The following is a 26342-nucleotide window of genomic DNA, read 5'->3' as shown; positions in this document are numbered from 1 at the left end:
TTCTGTGAGCCCCCAGCCCCCAGAGAGCTGCTCTAAGGCACCAGCACGGCTGGTACATCACTCAGCCACATCAACACCAGTGGCACAGGAACCATTTGCATGTCAAATTCACAAATTAAACATGTGAACAGATGACAAGTGAACATCTTGATTCACACTGTGTTTCTCCTGCTTGTCAGCTCCTGGCAGTTAAGAACAGTCACTCCAAAAAGTGCTAAAAATATCACAGTCAGGCCCTGCCTTCAAATTCTTTTTTTTCTCCCATTTTGCTTTGATATTCTGCTTGACACTGCTAATAATGAAGTTAACATGGCCCAGAAACCATTGCTATAATTTTAAAGTAACATCAGAAATACATGTGACCTATGAGCAGATGGAAGAGCAGGAGATGCAAGCATCCAGCTAGGCCATGCTATCAGTCTGGACTGTTTTCTCAGGTGACACCAAGACAGCATGAAGAAATATGAAAGTACAAAGAGTCACAGACTAATTTGGGATCTGACCCTTGTCAGGGAGAAGTGCAATCCACTTCCTCTCTCCTAGGATTAAGGAGAGGTTCCCAAAGGCTTGTCCCTATTTCTCATGTGCCACACGACACGATGCATGAGATGTTTTATGCTGTGATCTCCCACATTTTCTCCACAGCCTTTTAAAATTTCTCCAAACTATAACGGTTTCCCCATCGCTCCCCTTGGGTCACAGGCTCCTTCCTTTGGCACACAGAGAAGCCTGCTGTGATCTGCTGTGATGCAATCTCCAGCAGTGTCCTCTATTCTGCCCACGGCCGCACAGGGGCTGGGCCCCCTCCTCCTTCTCGCTCTCCAGGGATTTCACAGCAGCAGCCCAGCCTCCTGCCCGGCTCTGCCTCATGCAAAGGCTCCCCGGTGCCTCCTGAGCGCATTTCACGGCCGGCACAGCCGCCAGGCACGGCCGACATCCAGGGGGGGAAAACCATTCCTCACAGCCAGCGTCACGCTCCGGGACAGCTACACCCAGCAGCTCTGGAATTACCAGCTGTGAAATAAAATTTCCACTGAATTAAGCCCAGTTGGTGCTCAGAATGTTTGATGTAGCTCTAGAGTCTTGACAATTCTGCCACAAAACTCTCAGAACACAAATGCATTGGGAAAAATTCAATCAGATGAAACATTGCGTGTTCAAAGACTACAACTGCTGAAGCCCAAGTCCCCATCAAAAAGTGAAAACTAATAAATTGAAATGTCCTTTTCCAAAAGTGACAAATCATTATTACGCTTTACCTGAGGGAATCCTGAGCTGATCTTATTGCTCAAGTGAGTAAGCACGAGGCAGATTAACAATGTCTTCTAAACACCAGTGTTGAAGGCTGATTGTAATTCCAACCAGGGAAAGGGGTTATCCCAATGCCAGTTGTGCACTGTCAGCTTCTGAGCAGAATTACCATGCTATTAGTGTTTCTGTGTGTAAAATTCTTGTCAAAACAGACTTCCATGTTTTGAAAGAAAATAAGAGGCAAATACAAAATCATCAAGGGTTTAAATGAAATATCTCTTTGGAGTGAAATATTGTCTAAAATACCACATTTCATACAATGTGTTAAGACACACCCTGCTCTACACATGACACCTGGTATACTAATTTTATTTAAAATTATGTGTAGCTCACATATTCTAACAAAGGGAAACTGGTCTGTAATTCTGAAGCTACTGAGCATTTCAAGTCCTGCCCAAAAGCACCATAATATTTACAGATTTCCAAGTGCTGTTAAGGTGAGGATTTCTGAAATAACATAATAGAAATAAATAGCATTGACTAAGTAAGCTGTAGGAGAATATAATGTTATTTCTATTGATGATGAACTATTCATTAGTACAGTAATGAATAACACAGCAATACAATAACACAGCTGTAAATATTAATTTCATAGCTCCAAAATATACGATGAATTAAAAAGCAAGAGATTTATTCACTATGAATGGCACAACCACCAAAGACTTCTGCAGCAAAGTTTAAAAGCTACTGTGGAAGTTGACTTTATAGCAACTCTCACATTTATTTCATATATATTGTTTCTGTGGCATCATCAAGGGAATAAAAAATTCACACTGTGCCTTTTTGTTTAATTATGATAATGATCATTTATACCAATGGCATACAGATAAAAGCAAAAGGTATCAAGAGACTCTAATCCAAATGTAGTTCTTTACTGATCCTGTTATTCCTGCCTCTTTATGCCACAGGTTTATCTTGTATTAGCAGGCAAGATACCACAGATTTAGAGAGAAGTGGTGATTGCTGAGTGCTGAATTAAGAGATGCATTTTGCAGAAGAAAATTCCCCAATACTTGTAGCAATAATAATAAACAAATTTCATTATTAAAATCACCATGACGAAAACACAGGATGATCAATCTTGCCAAGACTGTATTTGTAAATTTTGATTTTCAGATTATAATTTTTTTTTTTCACACTGAATGAGGAGATTAAAGTAAAGCAATTTCTTCTGCTCTCTAGAGAACCTGGATACATAAGGTGTTTGCACCAATAGCTCCAAGATCTCCCACTGGTACCTCACTGCACAGCCCCAAACCAACCAGGCTGAGACACACGTGGGTCAAAAAGTTAATGGGTATGGTGACCCCTGCTAAGCACAACAGGGAAAAGATTAATGTAGCTTTTGCTTATCTACATGAAATTAAAAACTGTGGAGGATAAAGCCTTTGCAGTGATCTTTGCTGAATGACTATGCAAAAATTAAATATCCCAACTGATTTGCTCATCTTTGACGTTTTTAAACTGATAAACGGTTTAGAAATATCTTCTAGGAAAAGGATATTTTTGGCACCTTGGACAATGCAACCAACAAAAAACAGATGAACGTCACTAGCCAATACATAAATTAAACCTCATCTCTATTGCTCCAATTCACCATCTATTTCTAGAAAAGGATCATCATAAATGGCAGTAGGATGTAACAGAGCAGCACAAAAAACAGTCTCAGGAGACCTGAATCTTACATTGCACTCTGCCATTTCTTTCCTACTAATTTCACTCTTCCTTGCTTTACTTCTTCCTCTGCACAGTAATCCCTTTTCTTTTGTCCAGCATCCTGGAGTTTGCTGAGAGGGAGAGCATGGCACAGAAAGGCAGGGCAGTCACCTGTGCTGGGTGACACGGTTCTCGTGGCACACTGACCCAGCACAGGCCGTGCCCGGGGGGACGGGGCACAGGCCTTGGCACACACAGCCCTGCTCTGAATGGCCTGTGGGTTTCTTCGTGACACCGTTTTTCTAAAGGAAGTATGTTTCCTTCTCAACAGAGATACGTTTCTTACGAAGGAAACCACAGTGTCACACTTTTCCTGAGCAGACAGGAACACAGCAGCACATGTCCAGCCAGAACTTCACCAGGGTGTTCCTGAGGCCAGTCACAGCCCTGCTCAGGGGATGCTGAACTCCCACCGGGGCCGTGGAAAGGGGCACTGCATCTTCAAAGGAAACAGATTTGCTTCAGAAAGGGGCAAGAAGTTGAAGAAACATCTGTAAAGACTGATAATAGATTCACTTCCTGAAATTCTTTTACAACTACGGCTGTGAAAAGCAGGAAGTATGGGCAAGAGAAGGAAAGAAAGTTGCAAATAAGGGAAGAAATCTTTCTCACCCCCAAAACTGGCTGGATTGCTGAATGGTGCTGGAGATGAGACTGGAGGTGTCCTTAGTGGGATCTCTCTGTCCTGATAATACAGGACAATAATAATAATAATCTCTGTTCTGATAATACAGAGAAAGAGCCAGCAGGGTGGCTGCTGTCATCGGCCAGCTTTCCACCTGGCTGCAGGGCAGCAGGAGCAGTGGTGGTGGCAGGGTGCACGTCCCCGAGGCAGAGCCCCTTCCCACCCCAGCCAAGCTGGGCACACTCACAGCAGGTCACTGCAACCCAAACTGGCACTCTAAAAATGAACACTTTGTGACAAGGAATGCCAACTTCCCAAAGCTATGCTGGACCTGAGAGGATGAGGGTGTTGAATATAGTGTTTCATCCCTAAATATTGAATTTCAGAATATTAAGTGACAAGAGTGCATACAGATGCAGATACATTGTTTTCTCCTCTCTGTATATGTACTTGAATAAATATTGTACAAATCTAGCAGATCTCCTCTATAATCTGATCTTTAAAATAAAAATCTAATACATTCCTCTCAAGATTAATTGCAAATCTTTGCAATTTGCTTTGGCAAACTTGGCCAAAATTACCCTCTTGCTTCTCCTTTTTTCTAAGGAAATGTGATTCTTCTATTAATAACTGCTGTAGCACAAACCAGATTTTATCCCATGCTGACAGACAAATCTGAGTTAAAAAGGGATCTCAGTTACACTTCCCAATAAATCCTCCAAGCAGGCCATTTGATTTTCCTCTCTCCTGTGCTTTACAAAACTTCTCCAGCTTCTCTGAATCCTCTCCCTGTGCATGCTGTAAATAGTCCCAAGTGTTTCCCAGAGCAGGCAGCCCCTTTGCCATGGGGCCATGCTGCAGGTGAAGCACAGCTTGTTCCACCTTCCCTGTTTGCTGCTGCTGCTCCAGGCAGGCACATTGGGATCCCCAGCTCCACTGAAATGAAGCAATTCGTTTTTAACAGTGAAGTTATTAAGGTGCAGCAAAACATCCGTGAAATAAAGCAATCACCCATTCTGCTCTAGCATAAAACACATCTGGTTTACTCTTCTTCCCTGTCTTTCTAGGGAGAATCAATAGTTCTCTATTGAATAAATCCCAGCAAACCACATTGTGTTTCCTGCAGACAGCTGATAGCTCAGTCTCACTTAATGGTCTTGAGCCATATTGACTTCCACATTTCAACACAGGAACGCTGCAATAAATACCGAGAACGGCAAAAACATCTGAGATCTTTCTCTGTATCTCTAAATGAAGAAAATTGATAAAATATACTCATGCAAAGCAAAATTTATTTATTTACTGCCAATTTAAGCTGTGTGTGTTTCCCCTAATCTCTCTCAAGGTTTTAGCAATACTATTTGGAAAGAACAAAACATTCAACCAAAGATGTTGGCTGTAACCAAGGTACACCTTCCTTCCCCCAAAGAAAAACTGAGATTTCCCCCAAACCTCCTAATGTTTTGTGAGAATAAATAATCTCCCAGTTCTGCCCCACTGAGGGGAATATGTTCCTGGTGAGGGGCCACACGCTGGCCTCTGCCAGCGCCACTGCTCTGCTCCTGGGTGGAACCAGGCCCTGCAACTGCACACCAGGTGAGTTAAACTATTAAGATCTTCTACAGTAGCTCAATATTCCTGCATCAAACTGCACCCAGAAAGGAAAAAGAAGCCAATATTGCCTATTAAGCAGAGACAGGCTAATAGCAAGGAAAACAATTAGTAACTATTATGCAAATTTTGAATTGGCTTTTCTATTCAGCCATTTTTTGGCATCCCTGAAAACGGCTTTTGTTCACACTAATATTTGGGAAAGAGGTTTTATTTATGCAAATAGATGCATTTCTGAAAAAAAAAACCCAAATTGCATGTAAATGAGCGTATTTGTGCATCAATTAGTGAATTTGAGTTTTCTTTGGTGCAAATACACATCCATTTCAAATGGTTGCAAATGACTAGTGAGAGGGACAGGAAAACATAAATGAGTCCATTTTCCTGAGCACTTGACAGACACCAAAATGCCCACTGTGGAAGAGACGGGAAGCTCTACAGATGGATAAAGACAGCAGCACAAAGCAGCATAGTCTACAGACTGTAATTCTTACTCAACCTTTTAAGTCCTCTGAAACACAAGAGAACAAATGGTATTCCAGAAAGTCCAAGTTTATGCTGCCCGTGTTCTGCTGGCATGCTAAAAATACTCACTGCAAAGGGCACCAGAGATGTAACTAGACAGATACTTAAAAAGTGACAGTCAATGGAGAACAGATTGCTACTGAAACCCATCCCAGCTGAGAGCATTCTTCTTCTGGGCACTGCCAGGCACCTCTGGGCACCGCTGGGCACCGCTGTGCAGAGAGAATTGATTGTGTCCTATTGATTGCATCGTTTCTGGCATCACTGTCAGTCTGATTTGGGGTGATTGTAGCTTTAGAAGGAAGGATCGAAACACACTTCATGAATTTCCTACCTCAAAAGATTAGGGATCAGACATGTGGAAGCATTTATTTACTCAAATAAAATACTCTTAATTTTGCAGTCTCTTGCTTTCATTCACTGCAATTAGAGCAAAATAGATGATTTGCTTCAGCAAATATTGAGGTATTCCTCCACTGTCTGGGGAGGTTTTTATCCTCTCAAAAATCCCCACATTTCTTTAAACACTAATATAAAACACACAGTGGGTATTTGAAAAAATGTTGAAACTGTTCAGGCAATAATACTCTCATCTGATCTTAATAGTGCTGTTTATGCAGCATATATAATTAAAAGCATTTTCAGTATCAGCTTAATTAATCTCAGAAGTTCAGTATTCAAAGAGCAGAGGAAATAAGCTTTTGCTGCTCATTATATATCATGCAATTATATGATGAAGACATCCAATCATAATTATGTGCCACAATAATAATTCTGTGTCAGAGAAGTTCCACGATCTAGAGGAAATAAAAAGGCACGCCTCGAACAGTTTGCCTCAGGGCCTGAGGGGGCGATTTCAGAGATTCGGAATCTCTGAAAGGAGAGGAGAAAGCAGGTTGGCGGTGGGAGGATCTCGCCGGCGGGAGAGCACACAAACCCACCCGCGGCCGTGGTTCCCCGGCGGTGCCGGGGCAGCGGCAGGCCAGCGGCAGGCTGAGCGGAGCGGGGACAGGGCAGAGACACACCGGGCGGAGCAGGGACAGGGCAGAGACAGACCGGGCGGAGCGGGGACAGGGCAGGCTGAGCGGAGCGGGGACAGGGCAGAGACAGACCGGGCGGAGCGGGGACAGGGCAGGCTGAGCGGAGCGGGGACAGGGCAGGCTGAGCGGAGCGGGGACAGGGCAGAGACAGACCGGGCGGAGCGGGGACAGGGCAGGCTGAGCGGAGCGGGGACAGGGCAGAGACACACCGGGCGGAGCGGGGACAGGGCAGAGACACACCGGGCGGAGCGGGGACAGGGCAGGCTGAGCGGAGCGGTGCCAGGACAGAGGCAGACCGGGCGGAGCGGGGACAGGACGGGCTGAGCGGAGCGGGGACAGAGGCAGACCGGGCGGAGCGGGGACAGGACGGGCCGAGCGGAGCGGCGGCCGCAGCTGCCGGGCTCCACGCGCGGCGCTTGGGGCCGGAACGGCCTGAACTCTGCCGCCTGTTCTCTCCACAAACAAGCATGCTAACAAATGAAATGGATGGCTGAATGCCTCTTTTCCATAGGTTTGAGCTGCAGAAGTGCATTCTGACTCACACTGAAAAGTGCACCTGGGTGTGGGAAATGTCACCCCGTGTTCTCCCTGTATCAGCTGGGAACCAGCTCCCACCCCAGGGGCAGTGTGGGGTGACTGTGCACGTTAAGGCAGAAAACATTTACACCAAGAATAGGAGGAAAGTGTGAACACCAGGAAGCCATTCAGAACTATTACTCATTGGTTAAGTTATTCCCCAGCTTGTAGTTCACAACTGCTCCAAATCAGAAATCCTTTCATCATATTCAAGGACTCTGTCCTCAAAGCCTGACCATTTAAACTAGAATATATGAAAGCAGTAAGAGTTACACATCGAAAATGAATGTGTTAATTAATTTTGACAACCACACCTTAACTAGTTGCTGCAGTGTACTGCAGCATGTTTACTGCATTAAGAGTTAGCGACCAAAACACACTACAGCTTTCCATATACTCTCTGTATGCTGAAAGGTGAGAAGGGGCTGCTGCCGGCTCGTTAGCCAGGCATCACACTGTGCAGTCAAAGAGAGCAAAGAACTTGTGTGTTTTGCTGTAATTATGCACATAGGAAAATCCTGAACACAGGTTACTAATAAAACATGAACTCCTGTAATTATCCCCACACAATTATATAATTATTTCATCTGTTTCTCTCCTGCTAACCACTGTGATACCCAGCAGAATGTTCTGCAGAGAGAATCAACCCGAGCTGGTTGAACCCCCAATGAGAACTGAACAGAAGCCACTTGCCAGGCTAAGTAATTAAAACTGTCTAATTTTAAGTGGATGCATTTGAGCCAAACGCTCTCCAAGGCCCCTCAGAAATTTTGAGGCAAAATTGTGATGATAAATTAAATCTTTGAAGCCTACCTGGCTTCAACAGCTGGGGAATCCATCCAGGACTCAGCATGAATTGACTCTTCCACCATGGAGCTTGGTGTTGCTATAGGAGGTAAGAACTATTATTATAAAACCAGGAAAAATGCAAAAGCAATAAGGATTGAAAATAAGACAAGAAATATTACCATTCCAATATATACATAAATCATTGCCCATGCAAAATACCAGGTGAAATAATTGCTTCAGCTTAAATCCCAGCTCAGAATACAGTGTACAGTTTAGGCCACAGAAAAAACTGCAGCTAAAAAAGCAGTGATAGCTCTTGGAAATGGGAAGCAAATGACTCCTGGACAGCACTGAAGGTCACATGCTGAAAGCTGAGGACATGAAAGACGTCCCCAAATGAGGTACAGTCAGCCTGGGGTATTTCTCACTGTACAGACCACCGAGCTGAAGAATTTTTCAAACGTAAAAATCAAGATGGGTTACGTAGTTAAATCATAATGAGAATTATAATGACTTACACAAGCAAAAAGTTGGGCCAGTCAGTAAAAAACACACTGCAGAGGCTGTAACTCGCAGGTGCACAACTTCTGCATCAACCATTAGCAACTCGACCCTTCTCTTCTGGTGAGGCATCTGTCTCCACTCTAAGCCACTCTCTCGCAAACCACCAAATACTGGTGATAATGGACTACACACACACTGCAACAGCAGCATCCTTATTCTCTGACATTATTAGCACAAACATGCCATCCCCTTCTCCTCGTTGTTCCAGTTACAGCTAACCCTTATAATTTCAGTACTGTTCCCTCAGCAGAGGAACAGAACGTGCCATTCCGAAGAAGGCAGGAAAACCAGCAGAATTCATCCTTCCTTGAAAAGCCACGGTGACTTTTGCTAAAGCAAGAGTGACTTTAGCTAAAAAGAAATCATTAAGGAAGCAATAATGATCAGATTTTATGAATTCACACAGAGGTAAAAATCTCTTCAGTTTCTATCCCTTTGTGGGTTTTATGCCACTAAAACCCAGGTGCTGTAATGGCCTGAATGGGGCAGAGCAGATCATTAGTGCTCAGCTCCCTGGTGCTAAACTGCCTCTTACTGCACCCCTAAATTTCATACACTGTTGCTATGAGCACAGCATGCATATGGTACATTAGATAAATGAAATTAATTAACCTTGGACTTGGGATTCTTAACTCCCTTTGCATGGCATTTGGGAAAACAGTTCCTCAGAAGCTCTCTAACCCATTTTTACATCCTCTCGGACCCTGTGGCTATGCTAACCTACAGGTTCCTTTAGCCCCAGGTTGTTACACCACCTCAATATAAAAATAGCCTTCTGCCGAAACAAATAATATTATTTTTCACTGCAAAGAAAGCACAGAAAGCATCAGTGTCCCCAGGCAGTCTCCAGGGTGCTAAACGTGCTATTTCAGTTTGGTACTGCATGTACTGTGAACACACTCAGTACTCCCACACGGAGTGCTGTCTGATACATTCTCGTTGGAGAATTCTCCAGGCACCAGGAGCTCTTTCCTTTTCTACCAGGAAATTCCAGGAGCCAGCAAACCAGCACTGGTTAAATAAAGGTTTTGCCCTTGCTATGCATACAAATGAATACCCCCATACTTATCCACAAAAATATATGCCTATCTACAAAGATTACCTGGGAGCTGTAAATCCCACCTGTTTGTAAGGAATTTTCACCCCTGCAGTGCAAGTCACCTCAAATGCCTTTGAGGGGGTCCCAGCATCTTTCCTTCTGCAGAATGTATTGACTCCTGGGGATCTCCTACACCTCTAAGCTATCCCGTCCTGTCAGGCACTGGAAATGACCAAGGAAAAGGGGGAAAGCAGAGCCTTCCAGCTGGTTACATCCACTCTGGAGAGCCAGCACCTTGCAGCTGCTGCAGCACCACACAGTCACTGCTCGCTGTGGCAGCCTGCCCTCCTCACCGCCCCCGCTGAGCCCAGGGCTGGCTGTGCACCCCCTGCCCCAGGCTTTACTCCGCTCACAGCCATGCTGCTAGCTCCATTCTGGAGCAGTTCATTCAGGGAGGCACAGAGCTCAGCCAGCTGCTCTTCTCTAGAGTATTCAGTTTCTAGGCCTCATTCATCAGGATTTCATTCTAATGTCTTACTAAACAGAAAAATCTGAATTCAGGCACTTGGTATGGAAAACGTGGATAAGCTTGGAATGAATGACCCTTATGGGAAGCGTGCCTTTTGAAGAGCTGTAATACAGGAAGAACTTCCTGAGCAGGCCAGTGCAGTTCAAGTGTGATGTCACGGTCATTATTCCAAGTTTTTACCAAAACATCCTGGATCAATGCACACACAGAAAATGAATAACCTTTATCAGGAAAGCCTGATGGAGGTCATGGCCTCTTGGCTTTTGCATTATCTACCACTGTTATCTTCTGTTCCACACAAACCACTGCAACAGTTTGAATTAAGCTTCAGATGCAAATGTTCTGTATTTTAAAACACAAAATAGGCATAACTGGATGTAAAACCCAGTATTCTCTAAAATCCTTTAAATGATCTTAAGAGAGCTGCAATTTCACCTTTCTTTTGATAGATGACCAGTACCATTGTTAGATTTATATTTGTGACCTGCAGAGCTAAGGAGAGGCAGGACTGCCCCAAACTCCCAAAGTCTCAGGAGGGGAGAAGACCAGAGAAACATCTTTCTTCAGCTACCAACCTCCCATAAAATTTGTCCTTTACTAAAAATGCACCATAGGAAATCTCAGGACAATAAAGAACAATACTGAGAAGAGATCCAATAATCAGTTACTTATTTTTCACATGGAAGTGTTCAAAGGGCTGCCAGCACAAGTGTGTTGGTATGCAGGAGCTGAGAACTAAAAATAGTAATATAAAAAGTGAATGCTTTTTCTTCCCCTTTCTTTATGCTTTATTTCTCTTCACTAAATGTACTTTGCACATTGTTAGGTAGATATAATATGTGTAGGAGGGATTGTCGAGGTTGCCATGGTTTCTCATTTTTAATGAGCTTTGAGACTTCATAACCCAACCAAATACATTAATAATTACTACATCTATTTTTTTCTCCCTTCCCCCCTCCCTCCAAAGCACTCCAAAAATTACTGGTGCTAAAAGTAAAACCAGTGATTTGAGAGACAATAAAACATCAAAGCAGAAGCCCACCCTCAAGGAGTCAGCAAACAAAGGCTTAGGGAGGAAACAGGAGAAAATTACCACCGTGAGTCAGGGATCTGTTCCACGGCCTCGTGTCTCTCTTAACATCTGAACTCAGCACAGTATTTTGTTCAGTTGGGTGAAAAGCTCCCCAAGCACACAGCAAAGCAAGCCACATCTGTCAGAATCAGAAGCTGGTGAACCACTGAAGGCTGGCTGCACCAGCTCTGGTGCTGTTTGCTAGCTCTGTTCAATGTGCAAGGAGAGACTGAAGTGCTCAGAAGTTCGTGGGCAGCCACTTCCCCCGAACACACAATTCCAGTGCTTATAGCCTGGATTTGGCAAAGGAAGGGAGCAATTGTCTGACTTCAAACCAAGAATCTGAGTGGGACAGCTCAGGCACTTACAGGCAAAGTCTTTTTTGACTAATTCACTGACTCAAAGTAAACAAGACTGAAGAGGCAAAAAACCACTACTCATTGAAAAAACAAACAAACAAACTAAATCTATTTCCTCCATAAAGTGTTTGCTTTTACACTACTGGATCAAGTAAACAGAGGTAAATAAGATTAAATAAAACACTGCCAGCTAAGTGTACAGCTAAGGAGAAAAGTGCTTAGTGCTTCAGCAACCATTGGAACATTTTGCGTGAGAGCTTGCTGGCTGAAGCCATTTACTGCCACATCATTTTTGATGGTCTCCTGATACTGATGAAATAGGTCAAGGTGTGGAGAGAATTTAGGCTCTGCTCTGTGAATAACTCCTTGACCCAAGCACATTAGCAAAGGTGGGTTTGTTACTTGCTGCCAGTGTTCACCTTACCTCAGGCAGTGGGGAGGAACAGAAGTCCTTCCCTTCCATTTGAGGGCAGATCAGATACGTGTACTCTATTTTTATACAGGAGAAGGGAATTGTAGCCCACAGGAAACCATGCAATTGGTACCACAGTGCTTACACAGCTCACAGGCTGGGAGCCCTCAGCCAGCAGCTGGGGCTGAGAGCTCTCAAAAGCATCAGGCACTGCACGGACAGAGGAAGAAACCTCCGAGGGCTCCTTGTGGAAATTCTAACACATGCCTTCTTACAAGGCACTGGTGTGGATAACCACCTCACTTGTGAGAGAGCTGGACACAGAAAGGCAATAAAGCACAGATATGGTAAGAGGCTTGTTGAAGGCCACACAGAAAATCTGTGCCAGAGCAGGACACCAAATCAGCTCCCAAATCCTGGAAACTTCTCTGTCATGGTACTCTGTCCACAGACCACTCCTCTCTGTGAGAACAAAAAAGGACAGCAGCACTACCTCTGGGTAGGGCAGACAGTCAAAACCCTGCTGTGATGTTAGAGATGAGAAGAGCCCTAGCACAGAAGGGCAATTTGGCAGAAATCTGGAGGAAAAAATGTAACTTTTTTCTGCAGTATGAATCACCACAAACTTAAACATTGTGAAATAAACTTTTGGTGCCAACTTCCTGCATGAAGTGTCTGAGGACTCTGACAGACCAGCAGTGCTTTTTTTCCCAATAAACTCTTACAGAATGAAAGAAAATTGCAATCAAATAAAAATCTCCATCCCACATTGCAGCATGAATCAGAAATTGCTGATTTCTCTTAGGAAGGTTGTTAGAATTTCACTTGGGAGTTTTGGAGAAGCAGCTCCTCTGAGCAGAGCTTGGCTGGCACACGCTGTCACCTCCCCACACAGCCACCTGCCCACTGGGATCCCTGGCAGTGCCCACGGCAGGAGGCTCTCCCTGCTTTCTGTGCAGGACACACTGGAGGCTGGTGGATCCACACCACAGCCAGGAAAACCAGTGCCACACACTGAGCAGGTTACAGAAAGGGTCTCAGTCGCTCCCTTTCTGCATTTGCTTATACCCTTAACAAGCCATAACCACCCTGGAACACACTCCCTGCTATGTGGCTTTTCAAGCCAAAAAGAGGACACAAAAATTTGTGTGTATTTGGTCTCTTTTTTCTCCCCTCCCAATAATATTTCCACATACATAGATTCAAACTTTAAGGAAAAATCAGCCTGGTCTGAGGTGATTCTTTAGGCACATAATAAATGTGAAAAGGGACAAACTGCAATGAGCAACAAAAAAGTTTGACAGTCATTCTATCATCTATGTTTCACAACATGATTTTTGATGCTGTCTGTGATTTGTTTTTAAAATTATATCTTGTGCTTTGATTTACAAGAAGTGCTTTTAAATCCATGAGATAAAACATAAAGAGAAGACATTCCAATTGGTATTGTCCTTGAAGACAAGCTACTTCTTCACAGCCCCTGTAGGTGACAGGTCCTGGCATCTTTCTGCAGGCTGTGGTGGCACAAAGTGAAATCTTCCTTCACAAGCTCTTACACAATTTCCTGTGCCAAATACACCACACAACTATCTGCTCTCATCCTTTCTCTGTCACATGCAAGAAGGAGCCCACACGGGGGATATGAACAGCAGCAGGCCCAGGACCCACTTCAGTAATTCAACTTTTAGCTATTCTTCAAGCTGTACAGCTTTAATAGCTTTTTCATTTGATATTGCTTCATTAAAGGTCATTTTTGTGTGACATTTGCAGAACTAGTTCTCTAATTATACTGCTCAGCATATGAGCTTTTTCAAGAACAGTTCATTCTCCTTTGCAAAGAGACAAAATTTAATTACAGAGTGGAAGATTTAAATAATGGTTACATAAAAAATACTTATGTAAATCCCTTTTAGTTTAGGCTTTGAATTCTGAAAGGTCAGGCTCTTATAAGGTCTGTAGTTTAAAAAGAGATCATGACTTAATTATAGACCATCATGGCATACTTCAAATTGTTTTAGTGGACATTGTTCATTCTCCTTTGTCACAAACGGTGAATTCTGAAAACAACTAGAGACTGCCAGTCAGAATAACATAACCACCATCCCTCAGGGCTGGGCTCTGCACCTGGACATTTTCAGCAGAGTCAGATTAAAACTGAAATGAGGATTGGCAGCTAAGCCTCCAGGAAAAGCTCATTGCTGAGAGGTTGGCAGTGGCTGCAATCACCTGTAATGCCACGCTGCTCCTCCTGAGGAGGAATGAGTTTGGATTTGCCCATACTGAGATAGAGAACTCTATTTCTAAATTTGCTTCCTGAAAGCTGATATGAGTGTTCAACTTCCCTGAGTGCTGGATGCCTTGGAAATCCCAGCCATGAAGGAGACAAGGTGCCTTTTGGCTTGTCAGGACACCTGCTAACAGGATCCTCACACATCCTGCACACAGACTGCAACTCTGGAATGGTGAAAGCCAGCGTTCATGTTCCCCTCGTTCACATTTTAACTTTTTAATTCATAAATGTATCAGAAAACTTTCTAATCTCATCGATCACTTTCCTAGAGCCCAGATTAAATTGCAACTGACCCTTCCAACAGCCAAATCCACCTCAGCTTTAAGGATTTCCTCTTAATTTCTGCAGGATGCTTAGGCTCTTCCAAAACATGATGTTAGCAAAGGAAATGTCCCATACCTTGCCTTACTGGTCCTCCATATGCTACTAAAAATAACATGACCTTTCATCTCTTCAAGGCTCCTGTGTATTCTTTATTTTTTTCTACTACATGACTATCATATTGCTTTAGTTTCTCGAATTTAGTACCCAGCCAGTATTGGAAGGTGGAGATTTTTACTCTTTCTTCACATAGTTCGGCTATTAAATATGTGAAGCTCAGAAATTCAGTTAGCAAGGAAGAACATAAATTCTTTCTCTGCTGAATCACAGGATGCTTGGAGTACAGAGCTCAGAAATGAGGTTAAGCAACTGTGTTAACACAGAGTTACTCAGCAGGAAACGTAACCATGTGTTCATTAAATGAAACTCCACGTAAGTTTGATTTCTCCCACACAGGGTCAGAAATTGCACCCTTACCTCCAAACCCAGAGGAGAACTGGATGCAGTCTGTCTTCTGAGTGGCAGGGGAGCTGCACAACTCAGTCAATGCATTTGTAAGCAGACAGATAAGGGCCTTGCAAGGCCAGACTGAGGACACTCAGCAGGCAGGTGGGCTGTGGCTGAGGGGTCACTGCCTTCCCAAAGGTAATGGTAAAGCAGTTTATGATATTTTCTGTTTGTTTCAGAATCTGTGAGATGTGGGGCCAAGCATCCTTCAGGAAATCTGCCAGAGTGACAAGTCTGCAATCCCTTGCAACAAGGAAGGCAGCCTTGGCACACAACCTTTCTGCTTTTCCTGCTTCACAGTGATTTCAGTTCCTCCTTATTTTAACCCCCAAAATAGGTTTGTACTGAATCAATCCCTATACCATTTGGAGCACTTGATGACTTTTGAATAGATGGACAGACTGCAGAGAAGGGCACATGCAACCACAGCCACAGTTCCTCAAACAATCTGAGAAAATGCAAAAGGAAAGCTCAGCAGCTTATTCTTTTTGAAAATGAGTATTGTAACATTGTGCATTAAGAGGTTAAATAGATTTTACTATAAAACAAGCAGAGCAGTTCATAAACAGTTTATACCAAATCCAAGCATCAGCTTCCAATGCACATTTCCCAGTTCTGAGCAGCCAGTAACAGCACATCTGCAACGAATTGGGATTACATTCAGATTTGCTCTTTGTACAGTGAAATTGATGTTATTCTTTTTTGTATCAAATTCCTTTTTTGATTGCAAGCTACAATCTACCCAGTGCACTTCTGTCTCTCCTGCAGCACACACTGCTCTCTCACACATTTTCAGCCCAGTGGTTCAATACAAACCCTGTGCTATTGTCCAGCAGCTGAGTGCACACACCCCACAGACATTCCCCAAGGCCATGCTTGTGAGGAAAACTCATCCTGGCTGGGTTGGTGACACCACCTGTGCCAGGGCCACCTGCCAGGCTCAGCGTGGGGCCTGGAAATGTCTCTGGGATGGCACCAATGCCAGCTGTCCCACAGCACACCTCCCACCGGGCACTGCTGCAGGTTTGTGCAAGGGCAATGACAGCAACAGTCGCCGTGCTTTTCGTCCCCATGGCAAGGCTGGCCAGGGAGGGAAGGTTCACACTGCAGCACGCGCTGCCCACGGCTGCAGCCACGAGGCCAGACCGGCCCTTTGTGTGGGCAGAGGCAATGGCACTGCCAGCTGCACAGACAGTCACTGCAGGAGCTCGTGGGACACCTGCAGCTGCAGCTCCGTGTCACCAGCTCTAATGGAAGGGACAGCCTGAGGCTCAGCTGCAGTTCAGGACAGAGGGACTCTCTGGATGGGTGCCAGTCGGGCAGGAGAAGTGGCAGAACCCACCAGGAGAACACAGCCCAGTCAGGAAAGAGTTCCCTAGGGACACTCTGCCTTTACCAGGGGACAGAAATGGCCTGGTGAAACAGCTATTTTTGTGCAGATCACACGCCCTGGGAGCAGCTTAGTGCTGGCTCCAAGGGCTGTGAACATCATTCTGACCCTGGATAAAGCAGGGCCTCTCCCTCAAAAGCAGCTCTCCCAAACTGGCTTCCTAGATCTAAATTTCATTCTGTACAAGAAGACTGAGGGCCTTTTCTTCCCTGCATCTTAGTGCACAGCAACCTTACCCAGTTCAGTTCCCTGCTACAGGTGCTCTTTGTTAGATTAGAAAACAATAAATAACTTCTGTTAATGTCTTTTCTAGAAAAAGACTCCAGAGAAAGTTTCTCTTTCCAGATTAATGCTGTGGAGAACCAGAAATCTTTGGCAAATTCTATCTTAAAGTCACTTTCAAATCAGAAAACTCAGGAGAGAAGGACATCTTGAGATCCCAGAAAGCAAATGCTCCTGCACCACAGCAACCTGGGAAGCTGTCTGGACACCCAAGAGGCACAGCCGTGTTATAAGAAGCTGAAGAAAACAATAAAAAACATTTGAGCTTAAATGACAAACACACAGCATATTTGACTGATGATAGAAAGCAAATTTTAAAATAGTGTTAAACAATAAAAATATATATTTATTTTATTACTCTCTAAAGATAAAAACCTTAGAATCATGCTGACTACTGCAGTTAAATGAAATGATGAATGAAGTTTTGGGGTGCATCTTCATCTTGTTTCCCCAGTTTTAAGCATAATATGAAAGAGCTCGTCCACAGAAATTTAGGTTAAATCATTAATTTGCTCCACTATTAAGCACATTTATAAATTTAAATGTCTCAATTAGACACCTTCATGATGCAAGGAGAGCCACTGGTGAGTGGGTTTTTTTGTTTGGCTTTTTTCCTAGAGAGATAAAAAAGTAGGGCTTCAATAAAAGTAAAGTCCACTGACTTTCATAAAACATGAAATAAAGGTCATGTGAAAAGGCTTTAAGCCCTCTAGGAAATAATCATTTAGTCCTGTTCTCAGAAAGAAAGATAATCAGTGGCAGGCCTGGTCTGTTCTTCTGAGTCTTTCTTGCTCAAAAAGTTTTATTTCCCCTTTTTTTCTGCTTATATTTCAGGAGCAACTGAAAATTTAAGACATATTTCAAATATTTTCCATTTTACTGCAATTCAAAATAGAGAAGTGGAAAATCCTTCCACAAAGAGTTTACAGTGGCTGAGAGGTGAGAAACAAGCCATGTGTATTCACAGGAACACAAATTATTTCATGTCCTGTTAAATTTTAATCTTTTCCACAACTGGCTAATCATAAATTCAAATGAATTTTCAGCTCTTGATGTCCCCAAATAATTTATGACTTTACACATTCATAGGGGAAGCAGGGGTGGGCGGAAATAGACAAAATACAAACAAAAATCAGGATGAGATTGATGGTTTTACTCCTGTTGCCCAGGTCAGTTTTAGCAGACTCAGCTTTGAACACATTCCCTTTACTGTTGGGGCATCTCTTGGAAGTTGTCAGAAAAAGTTCAAGTTTTTACAATAACATGGCTCCAAGACTACCAAAGCTATGAAAAATAGTTAGTTTTAATTTCACAGAATTTGTCTCAGGTTCTTAAATCTGGCACAAAGGTGGGAAAGGGATCTCCTCATTTTCCCTGAGATTCAGGAAAGGGTCTCAGAATCAGAAAAGGTGAAACTGCATTGCATCTTTCCCGATATTCTCTTCACTGATTCTTTTCTTTTCCCCACAAGAAATGCAATTAGTTAGACACTGAGCAATACAATGGAACAAATTTTAATTCACAGAGGAAAACAAAAAGATTACAAAACCAATTAATTTCTTCTTTATTGCTTTAGAATTTGTAATAATTTGTGTTCAAGCAAATGGCAATATCTTTCATCTGAAAAACATTTCAAACTAATACTTCTGTGGTTTCTTCTTTTGTTTGCAGATATACAGTGGCTTGTTAAGATCATGATTAGATCATGACACTTTCTAATTCTTTGGATGGCGGCTCAGAATTGCTCAGAATTGCTGCTGAGAGGCATGGCCTGGCCTGAAGAGTGAACGACAGAGGGGAAGACTCTTCTGGGACGGAGAAGCGCTAGGACTGCACCTAATGCAAACATTTAACAACCCATTTCCATTTTGCTCTGTTAAACAGCAGCAACTGCTCATTTCACTTCTTTTTAGGAAGGTGTTCAGAGCTGTGCAAGGCATTTGCTGTCTGTCCAGATCAGACCCCTGTGGCGGGGGGTTCAGCATTACGTTGTGTAACTGCCCTGCCTGGGGCTCAGCTCCTGGCTCTGCGAGCCCAGGGTGTGAGCAGAGAACGGCTCCAACAGCTGCTGACTTGTGCTGTGAGTCCGGAAACCTCTCAAGGATCACCCTGGGATGTGTCTCAGCCTCTCACAGAAGAACGTGACACCAGGTTTCTTCTAACTGCAACCTTGAGATCTAATAAAAATCCCTTCTTAGAAAAGAATTCTCTGTGTCTCCTGGCGCTCCCTCCCATCAGCCTTTCCCCTCCCTCCCTCCTGCTCTCCTCAGTGTTCACAGGCAAGGCTACAGCACAGCAGCTCTGACTTGCCTGCTGGGCCTGGGCAGAGGGAAAGCAGCTCGCTACAGCAGCTGCAATGAAAACAAGAATAATAGGGTTCTGAAGCTGTCACCAGCTTTTCTGAGCGTAAGAAATATATTCGATATATATATTCAATATATTTCTAATCAAGTCTGATGGCCCAGGAAGACGAATTTCATTATTTCAGATGGGGCCAACCTCCATGTTCACTGTGAGGTTTTTACCTTATGTTCTCCAAGCCATGACTGCAGAAGAGGATAAGGGACAAGACAGAATCCTGCTGAATATACATTTCCTTCTAGTAGCATGCTTGACAGCTGTAAACCATTGTGACACTCAACCAACACCATCAGCTAATCCCAGGAAATAGGGGATGGCATAAAGTAGGTGAAGGATGAGCTTTTCTCCAGCTTTCTGCAAGAGGTTGATACATCTTAGCTCCTTTGTGGTTTGGCAGCCATTCAAGGCCAGGAAAACTGCCACTCCTGCAACTTTCTTCAATATGGAGTGGTTGTCTACACAGTTGCAGAATAAGCTACTGCATGGACTGGGGCTCTTCTCTATTCTGGTCTCATGACTGGTTCAAAAGCACAGAAAGCCCAAGCTGCTACTGAATAGCATTCTCAATATGCCTTAATAGACCTCTCAGACATTCACACTGCACATTAACAGAACTAGTTTAAAGCACAGGAGAGTTTGGAGCCAGCGTGTCTGTGTGAGGGCTAGCACAGTGCGGGACAAGCCAAGGGGTAAGGACTGCCACCTGTTCTGCAGGTGTCCCAGATATTAACACTCAAGAGGCAAAGCAATGCTCTGAGCAAGCTGCACAGTTGTCATAACAACAACCACACAGCATGGCCCAGAAGATGAGTAAGTCGCCAGCAATCTGAAGAAAGAGAGAAATCAATTAAATCAAGGGATTCAGGACCTCTGGTTGCTTTGGCCACTGGTCCTGGGAATGGAAAGATTCTGATTCTCAGTATCTATTTGGGTAAATAGACACAATCATCCTGTGAAAATATGGCAAAAACTACACACATCTAGTTTTTAACCCAAGATCTTTCCAGCACATGCCACTGCCAGGCTGTCAGCAGCCCCTGGATGTACCCACACATCTCATTTGCTTGTCCAATCTCAGTTTATACCCTCCCAGCTGAGCTTTTCCACTGTAAAATACCTGTGCACTGATCTGCCCAGCCAGTAGGATCCAAGCAAAGAGCAAATGGTATCTGTTTTATTAGGGATTCATTATGAGGCTGGCCTTGCACATTCCTAAATTTTGTATTTTTCTTCAAAAGCTTAATATAGAAATTTATACTTCTTAAGGAGAGAACTGAAAGACTGATTCATTTTTCTTTGCGCTCAGGAATTTAGAATTTTGCAATCAATTTAAAGGCATATAGTAACAAATGCAGGTTGCACATTCCACAAGACCATTAAAAATTTGCAGATTTTCAACAGAAACTGGTAGTAGAAAATACTTCGAAGAAGTTAAAGAACTACACGTGGAGTAAGTTACCATTAGTTACTATTGAGTCTATTCACTCAGTGGAATTCCAAGAAGGAAATTTTGTGGGAGTGAGACAATCCAAAACATTACAAAATGGATAAAATCTTTGGGGTTTACAGCTTTAGCACACCACTCGTAGCTGGAAGTCTGTCAGAAATGTCTCCATAGGCAGCTGACTCTATAAACTGATGCTCCAGGATTTATTACAATTTCATCTGGAACATGCAGCTATTTTCAGTGGTTTTTCAGAAGAAACAATCATATTGATTTATGGCACATACTTTCTAGGGAGTCAAATATCCAACTCCCTAAAACTTGTAAATCCTGACAGCAGCCTTACAAACAGACTGCCCCAAGCCAGGGTAGGTAAAGTCCCACTGCTCCTACTTAGGAATTTAGCCTGTCCTTAATCACACATTCCCACTGTATCCAGCAGTTCTGATGAGCAGGAAGAAATGACAGCTCCACCTGAGTCCTGCAGCATTGAGACTGAGATAAACAGCTCATTAATGAAAGCAGAAAACAGCAACACTCATCTATTTTCACTCACAGCTTACAAAGAAGCATTGATCCTAGGTGCACGTTAATGCTCTTATCAGCACGTTAATTGAGCTTTCCATTTGGATCTAGTTGGGGTCTGAAAGGGAAAAATTAACTGGAAAGTTTTTGTAATTTCACAAAATCAGATCTGAACACTGGGAGTTAAAAGGAAATCATTTACCAGCCATGGCACATTATTATTCTTGGGGATGGTGCTTTCTAAAATTATGGGTCCTTATGGAAATGTATTTTTCATAATAACCAATCCACTGCTGAAGAATTTATTTCATAGCAGCATCCTCCCAAAGGCATTTACCAGGGGAAACATTCCAGCTCTGGCTGTATTACATTTGAAATAATGTTAATACCATCTCCTTGGCAGGGACACAAGTGGACACGGGGTTTTTCCTCTGTTCCCCTGTTTCCCCATGAGGGCTAACACATAGGTCTTCCTCCATCCAAACTACTTCTGCTATGTTATTTCTGTTTTAATGAGTACAGACTCACAGTCCAACAGCAGGGATGTAAAGCATAAGGACCTGGCTATTTAGCCAGCAGCCAAGTTGGTATCACTCTAACTAATAGAAATCCATAAATATGGTGAGGAGCAGCAGGACTCCAGCACTTTTTACTGGGTCGAAAAGAAATACTTCTAGAAGTAGCAACACTATCAACATCAGCCAGTGTACTCTAGTTACTCTCTTTCATGTGCTACAGTTTGGGGTCAATACTCGATTCAGACATCAGTACCTCTATCACTGAAACAGCATTTGAACAAAGGGCTGGTTGCCCCATGAAATGCAAACCCCTCAATGTGTTAGAAGGCACAGACACTCTGTGTGCCAGGGCCATCAGGGCACCACAAGATGTGGGCATGTGGCTGCTCCCAGCGATGCCATCACCGACGGGACTCGGTCACAGCCACAGCAGAGTTCCCAGAGAGCCAGCCCTGTCCGTGCTGGGAGCTGCCTGCTGCTGGGAGCTGCAGCTCCTCTCCACACCTGCAGTTTGATCCAGCTTCATGGAACTGGGGATTCCGCTCCCAAGGAATTCAGTAGCTGAACAGAGAACAGGACAGGAAGAGATGAGGACCCTTCTCACCCCTCCTTGGCACTGCAGCTTACACAAGAGCAAGGCAAGCAGTGAGGACAGGACAAGTGTTCAGAACTACAGCAGGAGCTCAGAGACCAAATCCTCTTCCCACACAACTTTGGAAGCTCTTTTGCTCACTATACCCATTTTCTGCATATTCCAAAGATCCTGTCAAGCCCCTTTGGGACACCCACTCTCAAGAAAAACCAGCCATGAACTCAACAAGCTTTCTGGTATTTCCCCCTCTATCTTATTTCTATCCCCGTTATCTACTCTACAGAGACTTTTTTCCACCACAAACATCTCTCCCCCTGCAGTGGAAGGACAGGCTCACTCCTGTATACTCACAGTCTGAAAACAAGGGAGGTTCTCACAACATTAGGAATTTGCAGCACCCAGCATTATTTAGTTGTATCATTCATTTGAAATACCATTTAGGTGAAGTGTCCCTGGTGTGAGAATCCCAGCTGCGGGCAGCAGATACAGAGCAGCATGATCACAATTGTGCCTCAGCCTCACTCACAGAGTTGTACTGCTCCAGTAACAAGTGGGAGGGGGAGGAGAAACAGCGGCAGCACAAGTTTCTTATCAGAACAAATCCTCCTGCAACCAGAGAGAAATCAGAGCTTTGCATTCACACCAATTGGGTCGCTTGAGTGTATCCATGGTAACCCCCATCCTTCAGAAATTCCAGCGTGCATCTACACACCACTTTCACATTTCTCTAACACACGAACAGAATTGAGAGCACTGGAGTGTCAGCTCCATTAATCTGCTTCTACTTCAGCTACCAAAGTGCATTAAGAGACAGAAAAGCTCCCCCACATCTACTCTTTAACCCAAATTCCTCCAGCATGTAGCTGGAATTTCTGGATTACTCTGTTTTTTGACAACAATATTTACTGCCCTGCATAAGGACAATGAGCCTTGCAGGATTCTGAACAGTCTGAATGTATTGTTGAGCACTGTTTACTAATGTCAGACTGATACATAAACTGCTGGTTATATAAAAAAGGGTGAAAATTATTTCATTATATTAATAGCATGTTGAAAAATTCTTAGCAAGAATATGGTGCAGAGTAACTTCTCAAGAAATTTGACAGTTTTAATAATCTTCCTAATCTGATTTAATCAAAGGCATCTTAAAAGAAAAGAAAGGTTTTAAATATGTGAACCTGAAAAAGAAAATTACATTGGCATTTTGGATTTCTCTATGGTAAGTCAAAGTGTCCTGCTAACTTAGCTTGTTATTATTGGATTATTTGCACAATTTCTTTAATAGCATATCATCACACAAAAATCAGAATGAAAATCAATATCTGGAACACTAGCCTGTGGAAATGATGATGGTTACATTAGTCAGTGAGCAGGACTGGGTGTTGTTTCACTGGAACAGAACAGTGTGATTTCATTACAATGTCATTACAAGTTTCAGTGACGGTGAAAGGAGGACAGGGAAGGATTTCTGCCCTGAAGGAGCTGAGCCCAGCGCTGCCATCTGTCCCCCACAGAGGCCGGCCACTGCCCGGACAGCAGCTCCAGCCCTGTGCAGCACTCCCTGCCAGGTGCCTGCCCACACCACGCTCTGCTTCTGCTCTTTGCTTCACCACCGCAAAATTCCCTTTATCTGAAACAAGAAAGCAGATTAATTCATGTTTAAAGACAACAAACAAACAAAAAACCGTCCCCAAAATCAATGCGTGGTGGATAAGGAATTGTTGTTCTTAAAGGAACTTGTTTTCCATCAGCTTTGTCTTTGTGCTGCTCTTTATAATTCAAATTCGGAGCAGTGACAGAAAATGGCAGGCATGTCCTTGGAACAACACATGCAAGACAGGACTATTTTTATCAATAAAACATTTCCAGTGATATCTTTGGCAAGACTGGAGCAGCAGTGTCCTGGAACCAGGTAAACCCAATGGAAACCTCCTCTCAGTTTCATTTTGGCACCTTTGAAATCTCATTTATGTTGCCTTTTCTGGTGAAAACAGATGGAGTTAATTGCTGCTTTTTTTACTTACTATGTGAGAAAAACGCTAAATTACCTTCTGAATGAGACCTGCATGTATGCAGAGAGCTAGCACGAGCTCTCTGCAGAATATAAATGGAACTTGCCAAACAACATTTGAATTTTTAGATTGTATTTAATTCAAATGCCTAAAATTTGGAAGAAGCTTTTCTCGGGAGGACTTTTGTTCAGTGAAGAAATTAGAGTTTTGCTATTTACACAAATGCCAGTCATTTTCCAAAGCCACCCCTCTCTGCTCTAGAGTCCGACTGCCACAGCAGTTGTCTGAAGCAGCTTTCTTTTCACCAGGCATGCTCCTGCAACACCTACAGAAATTCACAGAATGCTTTTTGTATTTACATTGGAAAAAGAAAAAAATAAATAACAGCTTCTTCTGCTTGGAAGAACAAAAAGGAAATCTTAGTAATCATAAAGAAACTGAAGCAGCTATAAAATTCTCCCTTGCCTCTTTGCACCTCTACTTGGTAAGAATTTGTGCAAAAGACACAAATGGGAATATTTTTGTTTCAGTAAAGGGCTTATTTATTTCACCTGCAAAGCCACAGCATCTGCATTCCTTATCAGAAAAGTACTGAGTTATTTTTCCTTTTCTTCACCTCTTTATTAAAACTCTAAATATCACCATTGTGCCCAGAACGTTGGGGGAAATCAATCTGATCTCCAGAAAGTCAAGGCCTAGACATAGGAATGCTTTTGTCTTTCAAAGCCGTATTAAAAGTAAGAGTAATAGAGCAAGACAAACTAAAACAATATGAAAGGAAACAGAATAGAGGAAATCATAAGATTTGGAAATGTATTTTAATTACAGAGACTGCAGATAAGGTAAATGCAGGGCAGACTCAGGAGATTCAGCAGTGTCTGAATTCTGACAGGTTTTCAGATGGCTCAGAGTCGCTGTGCAGAAGGCAGTAAATATTTCATGGTGTTTATTCTGAGTGGTTTTCCCTGGAGTCAGGTCCTGTGGGTTAGTAGAACCCATCCCTATGTTACAAACCAAACCCCTGTGATAGCACACCTCAATGAGAGCCCAGACTGAGTCCATTCAACGACCAGTCCCACTGGCTTTAAGGAGCTGTCAGAGCACAGGCTGCAAACCCCACAGCTCCAGCCACCTCTCAACTTTGTCCCCAAATTTGTGGAACAATTCAGCCACAATTCTCCAGCAGTTTCTTTGCAGGTCAAGTCAGCAGATCTCTGCAGGTAATCTTTCAGACCAGTATCCTCTGCCAGGTCAGAAAGGCCAGGTGAAGAACCACAGCTAATCATCTGCTGTCAGTATCCCCAAATGATAGTTCTAGAGAAGGAAATGAAGAATCCAGGCAAAATTGAGATGGCTCAGTGGAAACAGCCGCTCCCTGCCACAGCTCCCCTCTAGAATTTACACACCTGAGACCTCGCTAGCATTGGCTTGAGGCTTTAAGACCATTTGTTCTTCAAACCTGCTCCCCCATGAGCCATAACTTTATTTCCTTCTAAAACATGACAGACAGAACACTGGAAAAGGCAGGATGCTGAGCACATGCTGGTACCCCACACAGAATTACTGTATCCTAGGAATAAAGCAGCTGTGATATTTGGTGTCAAGAGGGATTTTCTCCCCCACCAAAGACTTGTTGTGCTGTCTTGTTTTCCTGGGTGGAAAGCTGCATGGGGGCAGCAGGGTTTGTTCATAGCTTGAAAGCTATTTGTGATGACTCAGTGTAATATCTACTTTGGAACACTAAATATTCCCCAGTAAACACTTGACAAACCATTCACATACAGAAATGCATTTAAAAATCAAAGAAAAGGGAGCAAAATGAAAATGTTTCACATTCCAATTGAAATTATGAAAAGGTGACACGAGATGTTTCTGCCTCTACCCCGCAGACATCACATTTTATTGTCCTTGGGGGCATTTGTACAGTTATTT

At 43.4% G+C, this 26342-nt stretch overlaps 1 long non-coding RNA gene across 1 annotated transcript; it reads right to left on the bottom strand.

The window, feature by feature from the left end:
- Window positions 1-1483: 1483 nt before the first annotated feature.
- On the bottom strand, window positions 1484-22934 carry LOC135278490 (uncharacterized). Its single transcript, XR_010345988.1, has 3 exons — window positions 22833-22934; window positions 8218-8290; window positions 1484-4588 (listed from the first exon to the last, which is right to left on the bottom strand). It is a non-coding gene; the product is annotated as an uncharacterized LOC135278490 (long non-coding RNA).
- Between the last annotated feature and the right edge of the window lie 3408 nt (window positions 22935-26342).

Source organism: Passer domesticus, chromosome 11 (genome assembly GCF_036417665.1).
Source record: "Passer domesticus isolate bPasDom1 chromosome 11, bPasDom1.hap1, whole genome shotgun sequence".
In the NCBI taxonomy this organism is placed as follows: Eukaryota; Metazoa; Chordata; class Aves; order Passeriformes; family Passeridae; genus Passer; species Passer domesticus.
The sequence above is the reverse complement of the archived record's forward strand: the minus strand, read 5'-3'. Positions and strand labels throughout refer to the sequence as shown.